The 23,345-nt window shown below is 49.6% G+C and overlaps 1 non-coding gene across 1 annotated transcript; it reads left to right on the forward strand.

Moving 5' to 3' along the window:
- The first annotated feature begins 590 nt into the window (after positions 1-590).
- On the forward strand, positions 591-744 carry LOC147748709 (5.8S ribosomal RNA). Its single transcript, XR_015300125.1, has one exon. It is a non-coding gene; the product is annotated as a 5.8S ribosomal RNA (ribosomal RNA).
- The last annotated feature ends 22,601 nt before the right edge of the window (positions 745-23,345 follow it).

Consider the following 23,345-nt stretch of genomic DNA (forward strand, 5'->3'; position numbering starts at 1 on the left):
CCTGGTGACCGAGGAGCGGTCCTTCTCGCGCGGCAGGGTGGCCTGGAAGAGAAGGAGCCGAGGGCCTGCGAGGGCACCCCGGCTCCACTTGGTGGGAGGTGTGCGGGATGGGGAGCCACCTGTCTTTTTCTTACTGGTGCCTCTGACCCCGGTAAAGGGTGGGGTGGGCTGTTGGCCAGCCCGCCGGCTCGGCTCAGGGCCGCCCGGTGACGGACGGCTGACGCGCAGGTGGAGCGACCCTCCCTCATTGCCAGGTACCCGTTTCGACCAGGTCCCGTGCGGCCGGACCGAGGGTTTGAAGACTTGTGCGGTCCCTCCCGGTTACCCCTGGATGGACCGGCGGCTGCGGGACTGACTGCTCCCATCGCACCGGCAGCCCCCTTCCTTGCCCGCGGGTGGGTTTGGGGGGACTCCCTGGCCAAGCACCTGGCAATGTTTTTTTCTTCCCACGGTGCAGTCTGACTCCCAGAGGGGAAGCCTTGAACGGGGCGCCCGGGACGTCTCGCCGCATGGGCGGCGGACGGACGGCGTCATCTTCCTCCAGCCTCTCCCGCGTCCGCAGGTGGGAACGTTTTCGAAAAGTTGCCTCTGACTCTTGGCGGTGGATCACTCGGCTCGTGCGTCGATGAAGAACGCAGCTAGCTGTGAGAATTAGTGTGAATTGCAGGACACATTGATCATCGGAACTTAGAACGCACCTTGCGGCCCCGGGTTCCTCCCGGGGCTACGCCTGTCTGAGGGTCGCTCGATCGTCAATCGCCCTGGGGCTTCCCCGGGACGCCGCTGCAGGGGCCGTCGCAGGGTTAGCTCCACTTCCCGTTCGTCCCCCCACAAGTTCAGATCGCCCGTGGCAGGGTCCCTAGCCGCGTCCTGCCTTGGAGGTACGCCGCCGGCACGCCTGGCCCCCGAGAAAGGGGCCTGGCGACCGGTACGCCCCGGGCCCGTCCTGGGGCACCTGGCTGTGTGTCGCGCGAGGCTGTCTGTGGTGTCCCACCGGCTGCCTGCGTGGACGCACCTCGGGTGTTCACCTCCGCGGCCGGCTTCTCAGGGAGGATGAAACCCCTTCCAGATCCAATTGGGGGAAAGAGGGCATGTGCTGCCGGGTACGCTAGGGCCCTGCTCCGGCAGGGGCCTGGCCTCCCCCCGGCAACCCCCTTTGACGCTCCGGCGTCATTCTTCCGACTACAACCTCAGATCAGACGTGGCGACCCGCGGAATTTAAGCATATTACTAAGCAGAGGAAAAGAAACTAACCAGGATTCCCCCAGTAACAGCGAGTGAAGAGGGAAGAGCCCAGCGCCGAATCCCCGCCATGCGGCGGGCGTGGGAAATGTGGTGTAGAGAAGACCGACTCCCCGGCGTCGCTCAGGGGGCCCAAGTCCTTCTGATCGAGGCTCAGCCCGTGGACGGTGTTAGGCCGGTAGCGCCTCCCGGCGCGTCGGGATCGGGTCTTCTCTGAGTCGGGTTGCTTGGGAATGGAGCCCCAAGCGGATGGTAAACTCCATCTAAGGCTAAATACGGGCGCAAGACTGATAGCCAACAAGAGAGAGTTCAAGAGGGCGTGAAACCGTCGAGAGGTAAACTGGTGGGGTCCGTGCAGTCCGCCCGGAGGATTCAACACAGCGGGAAGGTTGGTGGCCCGGGAGCAAAACCCTGTGGCGCAATGAAGGTGAGGTGGGATCCTGATGCGCTTCAAGCGGCGGGCGCACCACCGGCCTGTCTCGCCCGCTCCGTCGGGGAGGTTGAGCATGAGCGTGCGTGATAGGACCCGAAAGATGGTGAACTATGCCTGGGCCGGGATGTGTCGTTGTCTGTTGAGATAGAATGTTCTATAACATTATGCACACAACGTACATTCTATACTTTTGGATAGCAAGATAAAGATATTACCTAAAACCTTTTCTTCATCCTACAGCACTTAAAATCTCTCTGAAACCTTACAAAACTATTAGTACTCCTTATATAGTTTTAAAATTCTATATTAATTCTAAAGGAGAAAGGGAAATCACAGACTCTTCCTGTACATCAAAGTAATTCAACACCAAAATGAAATCACAGGAGAAGTAATATTTGTCTGCTTCCGAATCATACATTTCATGGTTCAAAAAGCGCTTTATAGAATCCGACTCACTATTCTTCAACTGGTATAGTAAAAGTATACTGCCAAGAAGAGGCCACGCACAGCCCTCGCAAAAAACACACACTTAAAGCAGGCTGAACAACCAAAGTCTCAGCAAAACATGCAGCTCTCTCTCTCTCTATCCCCCCCTGACACAAAAGGAAGCACATTAAGAATGGCACATGTACATAGGCAAACAAAACCAAATGTGTGTGGAGGGTCATGGGGAATATTTAACGACCTGTCTGCTAACTCCCCTACTATCAGAATACGAAACATACAACAAAGCAGACCAGGTCAAACGATGGTGTGTAACCATACCAGTGACTAAGAAACAAGTAGGATGCATATGTGCATCAGTGCTGTTGGCAGGTATTGGCAACAGAGAACTAGAAAGAATCCCATCAGACCACCCTTTTTGGTGGAGTTTACGTCACGTGGGACTCGCTGATCATACCATACCACATCTGGCCATATAGTGCTGGTGTGGAGATGGATGTCAGTAATCTAGCCATGGTGTTTGCCATAAAGTGGACAAAATGATGTGCAGTGCTCAAGTGATAATAGTGAAGTAAAATTGACTACCCTGGTTCTGACAAAGTGTACATACGGAAACCTGAGTGTCAAAAGTTAAAAACGCCTGGTAGAGAATCTACCCTATGGCGCTGTGCAGGACGGTCGACATGTTTCAGCCTAAGGGACATTATCCCGGCTTTCTTCAGGACCTTAGATATAAGATAGCTACTGCAACTATAACCATAAGTGATATGTTGGGTAAAAAAACAGCGATAAATTTACTAATAGACTGATACATATCTACCAGATATTCAAACGTTTTGGGCGTCCACTGGTGGGAGAAGATTGTCTTGGCTCACACACCGGGGCACCGACGGACAGAGCGGGGCCTCATACTCCCGAGCGGTTGCCGGGTGAGGTGAGGTCTTCACCCACACAAGGCTGGGAAGAAGACAATCTGATCAAGCGCTCTGTGAAGCGCGAAACGCGTCGTGATGACTAGGGGAATACCACTGGCTGAATAAATCATCTTTGCACTGAATTTTGGGTTCGAGTCCGTTTTTGGCAGCTGGCTGAGAGCTCTGCGCTACACCGGATTATTCCTGGAATATATATATATATATATATATATATATATATATATATATATATATATATATATATATATATATATATATATAATGTGTGTGTTTGTGTGTGTGTGTAACATAACGTGCATTTGTAAAGTGCACGTTCACCCAAGGGTATCTTAGTGCTGAGTAACAGAATTTTATTGTTACCCAACTCAATGATATGTTATATTCACACACACACACACGTGTGTGCGTTTGTGTATATATATATATGTGTGTGTGTGTGTGGTTTTACTTACTTTAAATGTACCTACCATGCATGGTAAAGGCGTTATAATTAGGGCTCCCAGTTATTTGGTATTTATATCTTTGTCATTTCTGTCTGTATTTATCCATAATTCATTTCTGCTAATTCCACCTGTATTTATCCATCTTTATTTTAGGTTTCGTGATACAATTAAGCTGAAAAGTGTATATATCTGCATTTATTTAACTAGTTACTGTGTACTTGTGCCTGAACGCCTGATAGGTTTCAAAGATATATACACACTCAGATGGAAACATTTGCACTTGTAAGAAAATATGTACATTTTAGTATCAAGGTTGTGCAAATCCACTGCTGTTAAAAGCTCTTTACTAAAATCCCTATATTTTTTTAAACCCCTTTGCCTGTCAATCTGCACAGCTATTGGCCTGGCAGTCATGATTGACAATATTTAGAATCAATCAAAAACAACCCAATTTCCGTTTTTTTCCCCTTTCAAAAATAATACAAACAGGAAAATAAATGTTTTTTGTCTGTATTTATCTGTAAAAATCAGAAAAAACAGAAGTAGGGAGCCTTACCTATAATGTTCTACATTCCTGTCCACTTACAGATGTTTAGAGAGCTATCTAATTAGCCTTCCTTTCTAAAACCTTAACTGTTCTACTGCCAATGTTTTAAGTCCATGTTAAATACACTTGATACTATCAGAGTGAGTACTTCTGGGTTGGCCTTCTGTAGGACCAATAATAATGGGTGTGTTTCAGCTCTTTGAGCAGCTAAAACGCAACGCTTTTGTACATGTGGTGAAGGTTTAAACTAACAACCCTCAAACATTCTTTTAACTACTGTACAAGCAGCAGAGTATTTGTGTTTTGAGAGTGTAGCAACCTGAGCTGACCATGTGTGTAAAAGGCAGTATGGCTGCCTTCTAAAGTCAGTATAAGTGGCATATGTGGTACAGAATTGTTGGTTTGAAAAATAACCTGATTCATAAGTGTTGCAGCTCATTGAAAGCTTATTGCACCTGTTAAAATGGTACGGCTTTGTAATTTGGAATGTTCACTACCTTTTAAGAGGAAAATACTTCATGGTTCATTTAATGTGTTATATTGTGAAATGTATTGTTGAGGGCTAGGGGTAGAGTTTGCTTTAGTGAAAGGGTGGAGATGTGCTGTAGGGTTAATGTTAGGCTAGGGATAAAGGTAAGAGGAAGGGACAGGAATATGTGTACAGGTATGGTTACGGTTAGAGTTAAAGATAGGTTCACAGTCTTGGTTAGGATTAGTTTTAATAAGATGATTAAGGTTAGATATGAAATAAGGAAGGGTACATTTAAGACATAGGGGCCCATTAGGATGTCGGTCGGTGGCACCACCGTGGTGGTGGCGGGCAGAAAAACAGCTCTTTCCGCCCGCGAGCAGCGGAACTCGCGTCCGCAACATTTGGATAGCAAAACATGGCTCATTTCCCGTCTGCCGCGGAGCGCTGCGCACCGCCATAAAAGTGCGCCCGCCACTGCGGCGGTGTGAGCCAATCGAGACTCTTCGCCTTGCGGAATGACGTCCGCCCGCTCAACAAATTAGGATGGCCAAAACAAGTCGACGCACAGCAGCGGAGACACCGCCCAGTTTAAGCAGGCGGAAACTCGAGAGCGGAGTGAGATAGCCGAGACCCGGACACGAAAGCCATGAACCCAGCCCTCCATATGCACCCAGTGATGTTCCTCCTACAACACTATCGTCAGATGGGCCGCCGCAGGTACGCAACTACACAAATGCAACACACAACCCACAGGCCGACACAGGGTCCAATCGCCACACAGACACTCTGCTGGGGGTCACAACACATCCACAAGGGCACCCACACATCACCCACCTGACAACATGGCCCCCCTCAGCATCCGGGACACACCTCGTCCGCCAACCAGCAGCAACTTCCCGCTCCCTGTCACGTCACCGCCGCGGTCGACACATGCGCACTATGCAGAAGGCAGGGCCACTCCTAGGCATGGGTAGGGCACAAACACAACAGGGCCACACCACTACAAACCACACTGCAACACACCCCATCAAGTCACAGGCCAGGTGCCCATCCCGTGCACTTCCATGCACACCAACAAGCACTGCAACAAGCAAGCACAATACACACCCTGCACCACACAACACACAACCAGGGAGACAGCCACTGCAGCAGTGGCTGACAAGAAACACACAACACCAGTGCCACACACACTGAAGGCTCGCAATCCATTCCAGCACATACACAGACAAACAAACACACACCCTGGGTGTAGCCACAAACACAACACACACACAGGGATGCCTCAACAAATGCCTGTACAAGAACAACACACAAACACTACAGGAACACATACTGAACTCCAACAGAAACAGACATACCCTGTACTCCCAACTGGGGAAAAGCAATGGGAGCACAGACACAACAGGATTACACAACATCATCACTCAGGACCAAAACACACACCCCATAACACAAATCACACAAGAAGTGCATCTGGACAAACACACACTGCCACCTCAAACCTAGCACAGATGCACATCAAACACCAATCAACAAACACCACAAGGCATCAGGGGATGCACATCAGGCAATGCCCAGGCCACATACACACAGCACTGCATGCTCATCAAGCAGTTTGTGCAGAAAAAGCACAACAGCCACACACACACATGATCAACACAACCACATCACACACACCACAATTCAGCATTGCACAAATACTACAGCACACCCAGGAACTGAACCAATACCACATCCAACACCAACACATCCAACACAACAACTACACATGCATCACTCCGGGACACAAGAGCCAATCCACCTCCACGAGGGCACTGGGCAGCACACACAGCTGAAGTGCACATGACCACCACAGAATGACTAATAGCACAAGGACAGCACACATACATCATTGTGGCAATGTCCAGAGTGGAACAACACTTATGGCCCAAGAACTGCACCACAAAGCACAAGCTCACAAATAAAGTGATGGGGGTGCACACACACATGGAAACCATGGGGACAGCTGACATCAAAGTGAAATACCCTGCATGTCAGTAGCAGACATGTAATGGATGTCCCACACACAAATAGAGGGTGGGAAGACACACAATGGCAATGCACAAGTGGCACACATAGAGGATGTCGTAACACTACACACACATGCCATACAGGAGGAGAAAAACCACCATGTGCCAGCAATGCATCACAAACACAAACACAATGCCAGTGTGGAGCAGCAGGGCCACACAGTCTACACAAATACACCCAAGACACATTGAGAATCACTCAAACACAACACTGATGTACAACTCACCCAAGTCAAGTCAAATACACTTTATTCGATTTGTTAAAAATCATAAAAGGCATAAAAACATTAATATGCACGTATAAAAATATTTGATACATTTTCGACATGTGCAATACAATGGGTCAAAAAAAATAGAATTACATAAATAATATGATTAAAAATTCACTATGTTACAAACCGTGGCGCATTATGTAATTTAATTCTAGATGCCGCCACTAAGAAATTAGCCACACAAAATATGATGCGGGTGCTGCTCAAGGACTGGAGGAAAACTAATGCCGGCCTCACTTGCGTAAAGCCAACCTCCTCCAAAATAGGCAGCAAATATTTCTTTCTAATATCCGAAAAAAGCCAGCAAAACATAACAAAATGCATTGTGCCTTGAGTTGAAAATTGGTCACAAGTGCAGGGTGTGGCCATATCTGGATTGACCCAGGTTGGATAATTGCCCAAGTAAAAATGAATCAAGTTAAATCTGAACTTGACCAATAAGAACCTATGAAATGGCTTTGTGACAGACATAAGGTATTGCTCGAGTGAGGTAGAACCTAATAGCATATAGTGAGATCTAACTGTGGGTTTCATCAATTCCCTTTCTTCCCGGGCTAGTCTGGCCCTCTCCATGAAGTGCTTTTTAACCAGGATCACATCCACCTTCCTGATACAAGATGGTGATAGGAATAGATCCGGGCGTCCCAGATGTTCAAAGGACTTTCTCAGATAATCCAGCCAAGGCACTTTATTGGAGTGGTCTAAAGACATGACGTCTGCTAAAATCGCATGACTAAGGGTTAGTTCCTTGTTGAGCCAAATCTTAAGCCAGAATATTAATGGCGCCAGATTAAGCCTGTCAGTGACGTAGTCTAAGCCTACCTCCGCATGGATCGAGAAAGTTGGGGTCGACTGGGGCACAGGCAACAAGGAACGCAAAAACCTGTTTTCTACCCTCTGAATTGTCTCTAGGTGTACGTAGCCCCACAAGGCTGACCCAAACATCGCGATTGAGATACATTTAGCATTATAGGCTTTTAACAGGGCCTCCATCGGCCTGGCCCCTAACCTTTTTGTGAACCCCATGAGTGCCGCAGATGATCTGGCCACAGATAAACACTTTGCCCTTACCTGGTGGCCGCAGGAACCCCTCTCGTCAAAGAGCACCCCCAGGTATGGGAACACTGCCACTCTAGAGACCACTTCACCCTTGCATTTAAATATTTTTGGTTTACCCCTATTCCTATGGAATCCGACCACCATGGTGTGTGATTTGATGGCATTCACCTTTAGGTCTAGCCTATCCATAAATGCCCCAAAGGCATCCAATAAACGCTGCAGACCATTACCAGTGCGGGCTATGAGGACAGCGTCATACGCGTATAGGAGAGCAGGAATCTTAGCATCTCCTATACGCGGGACGTCCCCATCCACATCCTCCAGATATCGACCCAGGCCATTAATATAGATGGTAAAAAGGAGGGGGGCCAAAATACAGCCCTGGTGCACTCCTCGCATCGATTTAAAGCGGGTAGTACACCTTCCCTCATTAGTGACCTGAATTTGAGCAAACAGCTCTTGATGGAGGGATGCCATAAATGTAACCAGTGTCCTATCTATCCTAAGCTCCAAAAGGATTGCCCACAATTTGGCCCTGTTCACCAGATCGAAAGCCGAGGAGAGGTCCATAAAGGCCAGAAATACCGACCCCTCCTTGGCTACCGTGTCCTTAGCGACCAGCAAATGCAAATTGGAACACTACACCAGGGTGCATCTCTTCTCCCTAAACCCATACTGGATGTTTGACAGCCACCCAAAAACCCTCAATGCTATCCCTCAGCTTGACCAGAAGGACTCTGCCTAATATTTTCATTGCAGAATGTAGAAGGGATATGGGTCTATAACACCCTGGGTCATCGCGCTGACCTTTTTTAAAGATCGGCACTATTGTTGCGGTGGCCCAAAAGGTAGGCAACAGATTGCTGGTAGCAGCATTAAATATATTGGACAAGATTCTGGCCCAAAGCTTTGGAGAGTGTTTGTAAAAATCTGCTGGCACCCCATCCGGCCCTGGGGCTTTGTTTTTAGTTGTCTCTAAAATTGCTAACTCCACCTCTGCTTCATTAAAAATTACTGGTGCAGCCCCAGGGACTGTTAGTGGGAAACCAGTGGCTTCTGAGTTCGAATCGCCATACACTGCTCTAAAGTGGCACAACCATCTATCATCGGGGATGACACAATCCATGACATTATTGTCTAAATCTGAGAAGAATGGCTCGTTAATAATAGCCCAAAATTGGCTGCTGTTACACAAAACATCAACTGAGAGTAAATTATCCCAGGCCGCTTCCTTTATGTCATCCTTTCGTCGTTTAATTGCTAGCTTATACTCTCTCCTTAGGATTGTAATGACTACCTTATCTCTTGGATTACGTTTTATAGCTAGCATTAGTGCTCTGTGTGCTTTCGAGCACTTAGGGCCAGATGTAGGTAGGCAAATACCGGTCGGTAACGGCCTAAAATCGGTAAATTCGGCCGTTACCGACCGGTATTTAGAAAACGAGATGTAGGTGTCAAAAATGTTCCGAATCGGAAAATATGAATCGTTAAAATTCCGAATCTGTATTTACCGATTACATATTTTCCGAATCAGTATTTACTGATACCTTATTTACTGAGTCCTTATTCACCGAATCGGTAAATAAGAAATCGGAAAAAATGCCCATCGAGATGTAGGAAAGGATAAAAATACCAAATTCAATGAAATTCGGTATTTAAGACTCGGTATTTACCATGGACTGTAAGCAGGTGGTAACCAGGTGCAGGCTATAAAAATGGGCCCAAAATGCAACAGTGTTGCAAGAATGGCGGCATTCTATGTGATTGCGAGGAGGCAAAGGCTACAGGCTGCAGGTCAGAGGTTATGGAGAAGGGAGGAGCAGGTGTACAGGCAGAGGATCACCCTGTTCCAATTGACTGAGCCTGAGATACTTCAGAGGTACAGGCTGCACCCCAGAACCATCATGGACTTAATAAGGGACCCCCACCCATACCTGGATCACCCAACACCCAGGGCCCACACCATCCCACCCCACGTGCAGGTGCTATGTAGCTTACACCTGCTTGCCTCTGGGAGCTACCAGAGTGTGATAGCTGCAGTAGGTGGTGTATCCCAGAGCTGTCTGTCCCGTTTTTTCAGGAAGTTTCTGGATGCCATGACGCAGAGAATGGAACATTACATCCGGTTCCCTGACACACCAGCGGAACTTGCAAAAACAAAAACTGACTTCTATGGACTGGCACACTTGCCGCATGTGATAGGCTGCATAGATGGTACCCACATTCCCCTATGCCCACCTGCAGCCACTGAATACATTTACAGAAAACGTAAGTCAATGCACTCCATCAATGTGCAGGTGATATGCAATGCCGGCAACATCATCACAGACATAGAGGCCAAATTTCCTGGGAGCATGCACGACTCCTACATCTTCCAGAACAGCGGAATATACACAAGGCTTGTTGCTGGAGATTTTGGTGATGGATATCTGCTAGGTAAATAAGTGTAACACACCCTAAAATGAATGGCAGATGAATGTGACATGCACATGTAACTCATGTACCTCTCATTCCCTCCTAGGCGATAGTGCATATGCCCTGCGTTTCTTTGTGCTCACACCGTACCTCAACCCAACTAACAGAGGCGAAAGGCGATACAATGTGGCACACAGGTCAACTCGCAACGTAGTGGAGCGAACATTTGGACTCCTCAAGAGCAGGTTTCGCTGCCTCCACAAGAGTGGAGGTGCTCGACAGTACACCCCCATCCTGTGTTGCAAGATAATAGTGACCTGTGCCATTTTGCACAATCTTGCCACCAAAGAAGGCACAGAGGTGGAGGTGACACATCACGAAGACATTGATGATGACCAAGAACATGCAGACCCCCAAGCAACAGGACCAGCAGCAACAGATGGGAGATTGAGACGGACAGAAATCACACGTCGATATTTCTAGGTAATGTATGACTCATAGACAGGTATAGTGTTTGACAAGTGTAGTTTAATGGTCACTACATCATCATCACATAGGAAAAGCCATTGTCCATCAAAGCATATGTCCATGACTGCTTGTGCTCAGTTGCCGTCACTGTGTGCAGTCGTGTGGAACTGCGCCATTGGTCAGTGTTTACGTCCACGCACCACATTGCGCGATTGATGTGGCTGGCTCTCAATATCTCGGCTGGGGCCTGACTCAGCATGGCTACGCCTGCCGCTCCTGCGCACCTCTGGTACAGGTGTGCTGGAGCCACTCCTCCTGGTTGACCCCTCTGTCTCCTCCACACCCGTGTCACCAGCATTGCCTGTGTTAGTGGTTAGCATTTGCTCCATCGCAGAGGTCACCCTTCCCATGCCCCGTGTCAAGTCTGTGCAGCAGTGCACAATTGCATCCTGCATGGATATAGAGCGTCGGCAAAGTAGTGACGTTGCAGAAGCAAATCTGTTCATTACCTTTGTCTGCTGCTGCATGTACTGCCGTTCCCTGCCACGCTGTAGTTGATCCCTGTCCAAGTTATCTGACAGTACACCCAGGTATGTGGAGATGTCTGTTATCCCCTTTGATATTGCCTCCATACTACATGCTATGTGGCCTATTCCTTTGTCCATGTTGGTCATTTTGTTATTCATGCAGCGAACCTGCCTATGCACGGCTAACAGTGCTTTGGCCTGCACGCGCTGCACTTTGACCATTGTGGCCTCCAGGCCACAGAAGACACTCTCACCTTCCTGCCCCTCGCCACCCTCACGTGCCCTCCTGCCAAGGACACTGGTGCACGCAGCGCCTGCTGTAATCTGCGGTCTGGCCTTGTCGGCCACAGGTGCAATTGTTTGGGGTACAACTTCCTCATCCTCCGAATCAGAGGTTTGCAGGATCCTCTGAGGGGGCTCATCAGGCCTACTTGCCCTTCCCTGCATGGCCAACCTGGACGTTGCTATGGTTGTAGGCGGTGTGCTTAACAAATCAGGAGATCCAAACAACAACGGTGATTGTGGGACAGGTGTTGTGGCTTGCTCTGGTGATGAGGCTTCCTGGGTGGTGGTGTTGCCTCCTTCTACAGCACTGTGACCTGTTTTTTTCTTCTCTTTCTCCCTTCTCTTAGCTGCTGGTGCCCTCTCCACCCTTGCTGGTGCTGGAGTGCGTGAGGACTCTCCTGTGGAATCAAATTGACATAGGGTCAATGTTTTTGTTCACCTGTGTGTATTTCTTGAATAAATCATTTACACACCTTTGCACACTGTACATTGTGTGTTTGGTGATGTGTGTGGCATGCCTTGCAGAGTCTTGTAGTGTATGCATTGCATCTATGTACTCATGACTACGTGTACCATGATGCATTGCTGGCACCAAGTATGAGCTGTGCAGCAGTGTAATGTTTCTACACAGTGGGGTACGGGCTCAGGTTAATGGTTTTGGATTAGGGTACATGCCTCTTACCTTGTTTCTTTGTTGCTTTTGCTGTGCTGCCCAGGTCTCCAATCCCATGGATGCATTCTGGCTCCAAGGTGGTTTCAACAAGCTCCTCCATCTCAGTCAGCTTTGGTGCATTGCCCCTGCCACCTCCTGTCAGTCCTGCATCCTTTTTTAGTGCAGCTATCTTCCTCTTGGTTATGATGCGCAGGTCATACCATCGCTTTTTGATGTCCTCGATGTCCCGGTGGGTCACACAAATGGCATTCACTTTGCCCTGTATGCCAAGCCATATGTTCCTCTTCACAGTCTCTGCAACATGCAGAGACTGTCTCCCGAAAATTTGGTTGTAGTGACTTACAATTTCCTCTACTGCCACCTGAAGTTCTTCTTGGCTGAACTTAATCTTTCTTTTGCGCTCCCCACCATCCTTTGGGTCTTCATGTGACTCCATTCTGTAGCACTGCTTGGCTGTGGATGCTCTGCTCCTCTCACCTCAGCTCAATTGCTTGTTCAGTTGGTGTGCACCTGCATGGGTGTGGCCACTCCCAGGTATTGGGGAGGGGTGCCTCATTCTGATTGGTTGGATTCTCTGGGCCTTGGTTGTGGGGTGTGTAGGGTGTCCCTGATTGGTTGGCAGGCTCACATGTCGTTTTTTGAAGTTTCCGATTCGGTATTTACTGAATCGGTAAATTCCGAATCGATAAATTCCGATTCGGTAAAACCCATTCATTCCTATGGGCCAGGAGGCCCATAGGAATGCATGGGTTTCACCGAATCGGAATTTACCGATTCGCAATTTACCGATTCGGTATATACCGAAATGAAATACCGAGTCATTCCGAATCGGTAAGTTTTACCGAATTTTTTGCTACATACCATTTTCCGATTCTGAAATACCGATTCGGTATGAGTCGGTATTTAAGAATCGGTAAATGGAAATTACCTACATCTGGCCCTTAGTGTCAAACCATCGACGGTGATTGTTTGCTCCCTGCCCTAGTCTAGCCGTTAGGTCTTTTGAAATTTGAGTGCATATGGATTCAAAAGCCCCCATAATTTCGTGATTTAGAGCTCTAGGGTCCTCACAGATTGCCATATAACCCTCTATTTTTGGGAGGAGGTCTGCATAAAATGTTTCCGGGACCACATTTGCCCACTTTATCCTTCTCCCCTGGTTCACAGGGCGTAGTACTGGCCCTAACTTAGCAGGGCAAGACATAGGCCCCATAAAATCCCCCATTTCACCTCAAGTAGAACAGGATTATGGTCAATACATGGGGAAACAATTGTTGCATAGGAAACTACCCCGTGTAGGATACCTGAGGACACAAATATATAATCTATGATGGAACCAGGGTCTGAGCCCTTATAGGTAATTAGTCTCATCTCCCCCTCAGGAGTAGTTGGTTTGAATAGGTTAAAATTTGCTAACATCTCTTCCAGTGCCTCTCCAGACTTGGTGTGCTCAAAATGGGGGGCCTCCAAACCAGGAGGGCCCACGGGGTAAACTGTGCTACACATATTACTGCAAGGGTGAATATTAAAATCGCCCAGTAGGACGAACTCGATGTTAGTGTATTTATCTTGACTGACTGAAAGAAAAAAGGATTCCAGGGTGGCAAGATGATCATTACCATTGTCCCTCTTCCAGGAGTTATAAAAATTAATAAAGAAGGTTTTCCTGCTAGGAGAAACCTCCCTTTCCACGATTAAAAGATTTGATGAGCAGTTATTAACCATTTTTAACTCCCCCTTGAGTTTTAATGAGAAGAGGAAAATAATGCCCCCCTTGGCTCCACCGGTGATGCTAGGGACGACCGGGACGGCAAAACTTGTAAAGCCATCCAACCATAAGCCGGGCGAGGTATCCCATGATTCCTGGAGTGCTATGATATCGTGACTGGTGACAAAGCCAACCCATGCATCATCTGCCCTTTTGGCTGTGACACCGGCCACGTTCCAGCTAAGGATCTTGCAAGCCACAACCTCATCGGAAACAGAAGCCCCATCCATAGGAGCAAGCCTCGTATCCGCCAGTCAGTCAATTTCCTCTAGACCTGACAAAGGGGCAAAACGATTACTCAGGGCCGGCCCGCAATCCACAGCAGGATTGGGTACTTTATGGGAATGAGGTACCAGGGCTACAGTGTCTGTCTTTGGGGTATAAATGCGGTCATGCACACCTGAACTTGCCCCTCCCGGAGCTGGAATCAACCCCCACCTCCTTGTAGGTAGTTGTTGTTCATCACAAGTCTTTCCAGACGGGGGATAAAAATAACCCAGGGGGACCGGTCTCAGTTGATCTCTTTCTGATATGTGTGAACCATCCCAAATCAATCTATTGGCCAAATTGGCCCTATCGAAGTTAATTATGACATAATCCCCCTGGACAGACTTCGGACGCCTCCCTATCCAACCCGCCCTCCTAGCAAAGATTATCCTGTTGGAAATATTAGCCCCGCTGCAAGCATCGTCACACCAGGAACGGGCCCTTACCATAAGGTCTGGGACGGATTCAAGCTCTCCCTCTTTCAGTGGGGGGACCCTAATAAGGATGGCAACAAGGGGGGCAGCTTCAGGGGGTCGGTCCAAATTGACCTGACTAGCCCTTACCCTCTTGTTAGTGGGTACATTAGGTAGTTGTACGGTGCGTACGGGGATGCCATAGTGTGGTGGAATTACTCTGGGCCTTTGCGGGAAGTAATGAGATCCCCCGACCTATCGTTAGCTTGCACCACCCCACTAAGAGACGGTCCCATTTCCCTTGTTCTGACCCCCTCACCACCACTTTTTCCCTGCTTTACAAACCCCACATTATGTGCTTCTGGAAGCGAGGTATGTTCATTAATAAATCTGTCAATAAGTGAACATTTCTTTAAAATACCTTTGAGGCAAGTGTTCAAAGTGTCCACAATGTCCTTTGCAATACCCAGAAGCATGGGCTCGATCCGAGCAATGAAAAGAGCCTCCATCTGATCTCCCAAAGAGTCTGGTACAACAGAAGGGGCAGCTGGCGGGTTATTAGATTTTCCCCGTTTCCGATTTGGAGGTGGGTCAGACTGCTGAACGCTCAGTGACACGGGAAGCGTAATAATGCTGTCTAGGGGCGGGCCAGCACCAGATATGACTGATGAGATGGGGTTTGCGATGATCACCACTGGCTCTCGAGGAATGTTGGAAGCGTTGGCAGAGACCTGAATGTCCTGGTTGTTGGGGGTAGTGGGGAGCGAAGGGAGTATCAGGCCCAACTCCTGTTCAGCGTTCGCAATCTCCTTAGTAAGGGCCCCCACAGCAGAAGAGAGATACGACATGATTGACTTCGAGTGTCTTGGTACCTTCGCTTTGCTTCTCCTCTCCTCTGCGTTAGTAGCTTTCTTACTCTTTCCCATAGTACGATGTCAGGGGGCTGGCCCTGCCCTGGCTCCTCATGCCCCGGATGGCTACAGATGGCCCCGCTCTTGTCCCGGGCTTCTCCCGGGCGCTCCCGGGCCCAACTTGCAGGGCGAGAGGCGTTCCCTGTTGATAAGGCACCTCCGGGCGCGTGTGAGGCATCAGTCCCGCCACGTCCTTCCCCGGGGCAGCTGGGTGATGTAGTTCCCCAGCTGCCGCAGAACCGGGTGGATGGCGGTGAGCGTGCAAGCCGTTCCCCTCACGGCGGATGTCAGGAGGCTAAGTGCAGTGCTTCTGAAGCCGTTCCCCTCACGGCAGATATGCAGCTTGGTCTGGTGCCCCCAGTACAACTCACACACTTTGCACACTTCAAACTTATAAAAACAACTAGGAGGAGTCACATACAACTGCAAGGACACACCAACACACATCACAGTGCACTAGAAACAGCTCACACAAGTGCATACAATCTTCTACACAGGGCAAGACAAAACAAACAAGAGGCATACAACTCCTAGGTGACACATGTGTGTCTCTCACAATACAGGGGCACACATACATCCAATACAAACTTACACCCTTCACACTGCACACCTCTGCTACAGCCAAGACCACACATCTCATGTAGGCCATGGTACCAGGACTAAGGGCCACCACAAGTTGACCATACACATACACGGCTGTGCACACATAAAGGAATCCACACACATACATCATGATATATCCCAACCTGCTCCAAAACCTTAACACAGCATCACACCCTGTGCTGGCAGTGTCCCACAACCTGACATGTCAACAGTATATCCAACAATAGCAAATCACTAAGAAGATAACTGCATGGCAGGTAAAATAGCCATCACAGATTACACCATAATCAGGGTCAGAATGGACTGAAGACCCTGTCACCCCTGTATAAAAATCTGATGCCTGCAAAGAGCCTTGCAATGTAGAAGTGATACATAGAGCATGGGGCACAGCCAATCAAATGCAAACACAAAAAGAACTTTAATCAGCAAGGACACTAACAAAACACATAAATGAAGTAACTGTATTTATTCACATATTGCACAGATGTAGCAGTAGAACAATAGTAGACAACAGCAAGGCACAAAATGATGTACACAGTCAAGATAATATGTACAGGTGTAACACAAACAGGAAGGCCAGTGTCCATAGCACAGGTCACAGGCCAACACAGCAGAGCAACAGGGCCAGTGTCCATTGCAGGGGAGAGGCCAACACAGCAGATCAACAGGGCCAGTGTCCATGGCAGGTGAGAAACCAACACAGCAGAGCAACAGGGCCAGTGTCCATGGCAGGTGAGAGGCCAACACAGCAGAGCAACAGGACCAGTGTCCATGGCAGGTGAGAGGCCAACACAGCAGAGCAACAGGGCCAGTGTCCATTGCAGGGGAGAGGCCAACACAGCAGATCAACAGGGCCAGTGTCCATGGCAGGTGAGAAACCAACACAGCAGAGCAACAGGGCCAGTGTCCATGGCAGGTGAGAGGCCAACACAGCAGAGCAACAGGACCAGTGTCCATGGCAGGTGAGAGGCCAACACAGCAGAGCAACAGGACCAGTGTCCATGGCAGGTGAGAGGCCAACACAGCAGAGCAACAGGGCCAGTGTCCATGGCAGGTGAGCCAGCAAGTACATGAGAGGCTGCATAGGGGAGAGTACAGCACAGCAGAGCAACAGGGCCAGTGTCCATGGCAGGGGAGAGTACAGCACAGCAGAGCAACAGGGCCAGTGTCCATGGCAGGTGAGAGGCCAACACAGCAGAGCAACAGGGCCAGTGTCCATGGCAGGGGAGAGGCCAACACAGCAGAGCAACAGCGCCAATGTCCATGGCAGGGGAGAGGCCAACACAGCAGAGCAACAGAGCCAGTGTCCATGGCAGGTGAGCCAGCAAGTACATGAGAGGCTGCATAGGGGAGAGGCCAACACAGCAGAGTAACAGGGCCAGCAACACACCCATATACAAAACAATGTTCAGGACTAGCATACCTGTATGAGGCACAGGCGTATGAGGGGGATGTCAACTCACTCCTGGCTGTCATAACACTAGATAACACGCGCGACGCTTACGTGCAGGCAGGCGCTCTTAGGCTTTCCTTTGCAAAAACGCGATAGCGCTTTTTAAATACAAATCCCAGCCGTCGGTCCAGAACTTTCGGAAAGCTCTAAAAACGTGGTTATTTTCAAAGGCATACCCGTAGTGCTGGTTATCTGTTCATTCTGATTTCTTTTGATTAGGCGCCTTGATGCCTCCGGGCTTAGTAGCGCAATAGAAGATGCATTTCATTCATTTATGCGGACTTGTACCTGGCTGTGTGTTGGGGACAGCAGGCCCACTTGACTGTGTTGACAGAGCATAAACAAAATGGAATCCACTCTGGTAGTGGTAGTGGTCTCTACAATGGTGGGGAGCACACAGTGTTGTTTTGAATACCCCTCACACACCAACAAGCCCCTTGGTGTCATGCTTCATCATTGGGGTCTTCGCACCCCTCTACGGGATGCGGCTTGCTACGACTCACGACTGCGTAGGAGCACTTGAAGTGTACTATGTGTTGGTGTGTGTAGGGAAAATGAGTGTGAGTGGTGAGGTGGTGAAATATGATGGTTAAAAGATACCTGGCTCGTAGGATGAAAAATAAAATTTATTAAGCCCTCGGCTGGTATCGTTAAAAAGGGTGCAGAGTGAGGTTGCTACTGTGTATTAAGGTACATCAACCTCAGAAAGTGCGTCGACATGTTTCGGAGTGTAAAAACTCCTTCTTCAGGACGAGGATATGCACAACTCTCCTCACCTTACTCACATGTGGTGTAGGTGTAAAAGTGAACTCTACAAAAAAAAAATTAAAATAACTATAGGTGTAATGTTCTGGTGCAATTACGTCGGAGCCGCGTTGAGGGGAAGGCAGCCTACCGGGTCTTGCAGAAACCGTTGCCGCATTGAGCTGGAAGACAACCCCCAATACCACGCAAAGGCTCATGAGGCCATCTAGCCTTAGTTTATAAGTCTTGTTCTATGAATGCCAATTGGGCGCAACAGACTACTATATTGAAACACTATTAGGAACATTAGGTATATCCCCTACAGTGCCCTCCTTTGCCTTCTTGCTAGGTGTATCCCCTACAGTGCCCTCCTTTGCCTTTCTGCCAGGTGTGCCCCCTACAGTGGCCTCCTTTGATTTCTTGCCAGGGGTGGTCTCCACAGTGCCCTCCTCTACCTGCAGCAATGGTCGTGGAATTGGGGTAGATGTGGTGGGTGGATGTGTCCCTGTGCTCTTCCTTGGTGTACCCCTGATATGCAACACCTCCTCAGTGGGCACAGACACTGCATGGGTAGGTTTGTGTGAAGTTCTAGTGACAGGTGAGTCTATTGCTGATGATGGCTCAGCAGCATGTCAGCCTGATGTCTGCCTGATTGCTCTTCTGGCCTTGCTCTTCCCTGACTGGCTCTTGTCTCTGCATTCTGGGGTGGACATGCTCTTCAGCTTCAGTGGGGATGGTGTCTGTGGGCGGGAGTGTTTGGCTTGTGTCTGTTGTGTGCTCCTTGTGCTGTACCTTTTCGTTGACGCAGGGGAACCGTGGTCACTGTCATCTGATATGGCCACTGACTGGGGGTGGACAAAGGCACCTGAGCTGCAATGGGAGCATGTGCCTGTTGAAGGGCTGACGTGACTGTGGATGACAACGCCTGGACTGTATGGTGTAGCCCACCCACGTCAGAGTGTATGCCCTCCATGTATGCAACCACCTGGCCTAATTTCTTGTCATGGTCACTGAAGGCATTGAGCAGGGCGGTCTGGCCCACACAAAGCTGGCGCAGGAGCTCAACACACTCTGCACTGAGTGCAGCAGGGGGGACAGGTGCAGGGGCAGCGGTGCCAGGTGTGAATGTGACTCGTCACCTCTTAGTGACACGGATACGGGCAGCCCCAGAGGAAGTGGATTGGAGGCTGGGCACTGGCCGCTGGGTGGTAGATGATGATGCAGACTCCCCATCCCCTGTGCCTGCCAACATGGATGCATCCCTGCTGGCATCAGATGATGTGCTACTCTGTGTCTCAGCCACAGATTCCTCCTGCATACTTCGGTCCCCCTCAGATGCGCTGGTGGGCTTTGTGTCACTTGCCTCCGCTGCAGCTGTAGTGCTACTCTCGCCACCACTGGTTTCTGGCTCATGTTCCTCCGTGGTATCTTGTGAATCTGCATGAGAGAGAGATACAGGGTTGTGTAAGTGTCATCATCTGGTCATACGAATTCTAATCAATGTAGTACAGGAGAGGCCCAAATCTACATGGTGACCACCACTCCCTGCAATCACTGTGCAGCAACACACAACATAGACCACAACAGTGCCTGTAACGCAGAATAACTGCCAGGAGTGAGCCATGTTGATGCCACACAGCACTACACCCTTCCCGTAGATGGAGTGCCTCCCCCCAACTTGACCTGCCCTAGGGACATGATGTGGGTACAACACTTATTACCACTGACAGACCTTCAGGGAACAAGAGGGGACAACACACACACCTATTATGACATTACATGCCACAATGCCAAATAGGCCATAGCAAGCACCATGTGGTAATCTCGGTCACATTGATGTCAGATGTGTTGGCCTCAACCATCATGGTGCATGCAGAGTAGGCATACATGAAGTCACACTCATGAAGTTGACACTGCAGTTCACCACAATATAGATTCCCCACACTATCCCAATGATGAATGACCATGTGGAGCCTAACACATCTGGCAATGCGAAAGAACAGCAGGGAGGATCAGCTCAGTAAGGTCAGGGTGGGCCAATGCCTCATACAAGCACACATCACAGTAGCCACTCACATCACACAGCACATCATAGCAACACACGCACATCACATGGGTCACCGCTGCCACAGGCCCTGTACACATGCATCCACTCCCAGCTAAAGTCACCCTCCCCAGATACTCACCACCCCTGCCTTGCTGATGATGCTCCTTCAGACGTGTATCCAGGTCTGGATGAGTCACTGCCAGTATGCGGCCCATCAGTGGAGTCATGCTGTGCCGTGCTAATCACCCTGTGCGAGGTAGCATCCCCACGGTCATCTCTGCCACTTGCTTTGCCAGCCGGCTGATGTCATCCCACCTCTTGTGACAGTGGGTGCGTCGTCTGTTGGAAACCCCCAGGGCTCGCACCTTTACTGCAATGGCCATCCACAGGGCCTTACGCTGGTGTACTTTGAGCTGCAGGTATGAGAGAAAAGAAGGGTAAACAAACAGTCACACAATGTCAGTGTCGTGTTGCGGCATTTGCCGTTTCCCTTGGGGGTCGCTAAACACATACAGGAGACCGGGATACTCACTTCCGGCGGAAGACGAGTCCCGGTCCAGTCTTTTGCTGTGCTGACTTGCCAAAGCCCTTCCGGGGGAAAATGCATAAACACCGCGTTTCCCTGCCTGGTCTGCGCTTCGGATTCTAGTTGAATCCCCGGACGCTAGACTCAGCTTGTAGTGCCCGGAGCCATCTCCAGAAGTCCCCAACGCGCAGGAGCGCTTCGATTTGGGGTTTTTGCTCCAACGCGCTGTAGCGCTAGACTTGTTTGTTTCCTTGCCGTTACCTCGCTGGAGCGCTAGACTGTTTCCTTCACTTTTGCCGCGCTGGAGCGCTGTTTGTTTCATTAACCATCGCCGCGCTGGAGCGCTATTTGGTTTCCTTCACGTTTTCCGCGCTGGAGCGCTGTTTATTTCATTAACCATTTGTTTCCTTAAATGTCCACCGCGCTGGAGCGCTGTTTGTGTTTCCCTTTTGCCTGGCAGCGCAGGAGTGCCTTTTTGTTCTCCCTCTAATCAGATAGGAACGCTGCTTGCTTTGAGCTCTCCTCTTGACTGTGCAGTACTACGCAGGTGCGCTTCGCTTTGGGGTTATGCACTAACGCGCAGGAGCGCTATTACTTTGGGTTTGTTTGTACATTACGCCCAGGAGCGCTATGCTTTGGTTTCCTTAACTTTGGAGCATCAATGAATCCCTGGGTACGACGGTCTGCACTATGCTGGCGAGTCCGTGGGTGAACAGGCTTTCTGTATGTGTTTAGATGTCTGCATTGGAAGTGGGAGGTGTGGTCATTCCCTGATTAAGTCTTCTTTGTCTTCAAGTTGGCACCAAGACCCTACCCAAGCTCCACACACGCCAGGCCTTTTCGTTCCTTTTTGGCTCCCTTCCCTGCTCCCATCTCATCCCTACTGGGTACTACAGTCCCTGCGGGTCAGGTGGGTACAGGGGCGGTGGCTCTTGTTGTCTCTGCGGAATTGCTTCACAAGCAGAGGTAAGACTTGTGGGGCTCTGACAGTCAGATAACAACATCTATCAGTACAGTGGCAAGACCCAGACTCAGGACTTATTGTAACCTCCCTCCCTCCAAAACTGGGTGACCCCTCACAATGGCACTCTGCATGGCCAAAACATTTGTGATTGCAGGCACACATTTGGGCAGTTAGGCTCCATGATAATCTCACAAATGCAGGATGCCTCAACACAATATGCATCGACAGAAGTGTTTAAGTCTGGAATTATACAGGGCACAGATGGGGCATATCTACTATTCAGTGTGAAGGAACAGGAGCATGTGAGTCTGGTGATGTTTTATCGTTTGGGTGAACCTACTCTGTGGGTCACACTGACTCAGACTACAGGGGCACACTGAAACATTCACACAAGCAATTACTGTCCTGGCACCTACATGGCTAACATCCGGTGGCTCTGTATGGCTGACAATGTAACACACCCCACTCACACATACAAGTACACGCATGGAAAAGAGTGACATTGGGACACACACACACTCCCTTGCCCTGGAGACAGCTTGTCTGTCGGTGTCATACACAACCCCACACCCTCAGGCATATACTGCAGCTGCACAACTACACGTCTGACACCCCCCTGCCCTACAGCTACCTTCATGGAGACTTACCACTACATTGGGACCACCAAACAGCCTTGGGTACTGTGCCAACACCTCGTCCACAAGGACCTCCAGCTCCTCATTTGTAAATGGACTGGCACGGATCTCCTCTGTCCTTGCCAACTCTGTGGACATGGAACACCTGTGGTGGAAGTGAGTGCTGAGGGGTCCCAGGCAGCAGGCTCTTCAGGCAGCAGCAGGAGAGGGTCCCAGGCAGCAGGCTCTTCAGGCAGCAGCAGGAGAGGGTTCCAGGCAGCAGGCTCTTCAGGCAGCAGCAGGAGAGGGTCCCAGGCAGCAGGCTCTTCAGGCAGCAGCAGCAGAGGGTCCCAGGCTGCAGGCTCTGTGAGCAGTGGAAATGTGAGGCTCACTCCCACAGATTTATAGCCCCCTGGGATCGTTTGGAAGCTGAAATGCTGCTACAATTGGTTGTCCAGGTCTGCCTCTTTCAAAAGCATCCAATGACTGCCTCCGTGGTGGCGGTGCACACCTTCCGCGATTTTCAAATCTGTATCATGCCACCGCGATCATTGTGTAGTGTAGTTCCTATTTTCCCAATAGGCTCTGCGCATTGGAATAACATAAACAGCAGTGTACACGTAGGACTGAGGTCATCTAGGTCTCTACTGACTATGTTAAACTTAATTTAGGTTTGCACCAGCTAGCTCAGAGGTCACTGGAAACTTTCTTGAATGAATAGGGAGGGACAAGCTCCCCTGGCTCAGACAAG

This window comes from Lissotriton vulgaris, chromosome 1_1 (genome assembly GCF_964263255.1).
Source record: "Lissotriton vulgaris chromosome 1_1, aLisVul1.2, whole genome shotgun sequence".
NCBI classification, from domain to species: domain Eukaryota; kingdom Metazoa; phylum Chordata; class Amphibia; order Caudata; family Salamandridae; genus Lissotriton; species Lissotriton vulgaris.